The following is a 2,942-nucleotide window of genomic DNA, read 5'->3' on the forward strand; positions in this document are numbered from 1 at the left end:
AAACAACAATCTGCGTTTGTTTCTGCAGTTCTGTGCCCATTCTAGCAATTTGGTTGAGAGACACATCTGCAATACAACTATACATACGTGTGGCTCCAAGTATTCTCTTTTTTTGTCCTCTACAAACATATCACGCAAACATAAAGGGACAGGAAGACATGAGGAAAAATGCAGAGAGGGAAATTCAGAGCTGTAAGGAACTCATCACGTGAGGAGTAGAGAGGACAATCACATTTGCTTCCAAAATTCACCAGAAACAGTTCCCGCCACTCTCTGTGAGGTGCCCTGCCCACTTTGAAGAGCTGATACTCTTGGGCACAGCTGGTTGCCAGCAGGCAAACCTCCAAGTTTCCGATTCAGATCCTTATACACTGCACACACAGCCTGTGAAAGGAGACTGAAACGATCAGATAAGTGCATAGTTAGGAGCATACATCAGCTTACGAGTAGCTACTCTAAATGAAGTGGAGGCAAAGCATTCTTATTTCCACCTGCTTCAGCCCAGGTATTACTTACTGCCCAGCTGGTTTAGTTCATGAAAGCCCTCATGAAAAATTATAATTTTCATAAGACAGAGACCTGGAGGATCACAGCTGCAATTCAAAGAGTAAATGCAGCATATGTATAGATATGTTCCACGTAGACAACTTCACTAATGGTCTTAGCTGCTGTCTGCATCTTTCAGGGGAAACAGCAATAAAAGCACTTGTTAATTATTTTTGAGGTTTCTGTTCATCATCACTATGAACTGCACTATTGTTAGACCTGACAGCACCACCCTGAAATAGGCTTGAGCTCTAGTGGACATGGACAAAAACACAGTCCTAATTCCCAAATTTTACTGGTAACTTCCAGCCACAAGATACTGGCTGGGCAGCCATATCTGCAGAGGATTAGTGAGATAATATTAGTTGATCTGATGTTGGTCATCATCCCTTCTCTTCTGAAGCAAAGCACTGGAACAGACTGCCCAAGGAAGCAGTGGAGCTGCTATCCCTGGAGGTATTTAAAAAACTTGTAGAAGAGGCACAAAATGATTCCATGATTCTACTTATGCCTTCATTGCCTTGACGTTCACCAACAAAGTGTCCCAGCCCTTTGTGCCTCAAGGTGAAAAAAACTGTGAATAGGGGAAAAGGACCAAGTCATGGATCTTTGCTTGAGGAACCCCAGGCCATGCAAGTCTCAGGAGCCAGTGGGGATGAACCCGAGGGTGCTCAAAGAGCTGGGTGATGTCACTGGAAGGCCACTTTTTAAGTTTGAAAGGCCATCAAGATTTGGAGAGGTACCTAATGGCTTGGAAAAGGCTAAATGTTGCACCTATCTTCAAAAAGAGCAAGGACTACCCAAGCTGCTACAGGCTGGTGGCTTCACTTCGGGAAAATCACAAAAGCGAGTTCTCTTAGAAGCCATTTCTGGGCACACAGAGGAGAAAAATGTGACTGGAAAGACCCAGCATGGATTTACCAAGGGTAATCATCAGTACTGAAACAGGTTGTGGAATCCCTCTCATTGGTGGTTTCCAAGACCTGACTGAGAAAGGCACTAAGCAACCTAGTCTTAGTTTAGTTTCTGCCCTTCTGTGACCAGGAAGTTGCACTATAGACCTCTCGAGGTTCCTTCCAACTTGAATCCCTCTCTGGTTCTAAACATATATTAATTTTGAATCAAAGTCAAGAAAACTTTAACCTGCATAAATTTTTTAGAGACTTTGCATAAATGCCTATAATCTGACTTAATAACAAGCCCATTGAATGGGTTAGTTTTAGAGAAATGATGGTCTTACTGTTATTTTAACAATGTCTGGTTTTATAATGCCCCATTAAACTGAAATTGGAAGGAGATACTGCCAGCTGTTTTGGTTGAATTTTAAAAAAATAATTGTTTATCCAAATGTGTGTGTATTCATCTCAAGAATTAAAAAAAAGTCTGTTTTGTTCAGACTTCTGAACAAATCCCTGAAAACAAGGGTGATTTGGAAAATAGCTTTTTGTTACTCGAATTATTTCTTTAGAATTTATTAAGCATTAAAAAAATTCCCAAAGCCACACTTTTAGCTTACTCTTTTCTTACAGAAGAATTCCTTACTTTGTCATTCCTGGGATTTGATATTTTTGGACAAAAATACTTTTATCTAAAATATATCTCTTCCAGTCTTTCTGTGAAAACAAAAGAGCTGTTATTTTTTTTACAGAAGTTTTGTCTGTATTGCAGTGGAATTGATCTATAGACATTTCAGCACAGCACGCAAGGCTGGTCCTCCAGAAGAGAGAGTGCTACAGAAGTGTTTGTGGAAGCAGCTGTGGAGTGGGTGCATAAGTCCACACAAGGAGCCAGCACCCAGATTTGGCTCCATGGGGTTCAACTTTCACCCAGCAGGTGATCTAGTCAGTGCTTAGCTAGGACAGCTGATGCCGTGTGACAGCACACACAAACAAAAAAAAAATTTAAAAGAGAAAAGAAAAGAAAAAAAAAAGAAAAAAAAGCCATTTTCTATAAACGGAAAATGAGGCTTATTTATACTGGAAGGGAGAAGTGATCTAATGCCATTACTCCTCAAAACGTTTGCTGCACTGAAGCAATAACAATGACAACGGGGACTGCTACTGTATGTCTACTACATATCCTTACAGCAGTTACATATACAGCATGCGTATGTATTTTATAGCATATAGAATATATAACTAAATATGGTGTACGTATTTATATGTGTGTGTCTACACGTATATACATATGTACGTTTAGATATACATATATATATATAGCATGCATATGTATACACTAGTATTGGGGGTTATTTTTCCAAAGAGAGAGAGAGAGAGAGAGAGTATTATGCCTTCTGCGCGCCAATCCAAGCATTTCAGTGTCACACAGACGAATCCATGGAACGTCCCGGGGATCGCCGAACCTGGCCGGGCGGGGGCGGGGATTCGGGCCCCGGG

The sequence above is a fragment of the Corvus brachyrhynchos genome, unplaced genomic scaffold (assembly GCF_000691975.1).
Source record: "Corvus brachyrhynchos isolate BGI_N302 unplaced genomic scaffold, ASM69197v1 scaffold83, whole genome shotgun sequence".
In the NCBI taxonomy this organism is placed as follows: Eukaryota; Metazoa; Chordata; class Aves; order Passeriformes; family Corvidae; genus Corvus; species Corvus brachyrhynchos.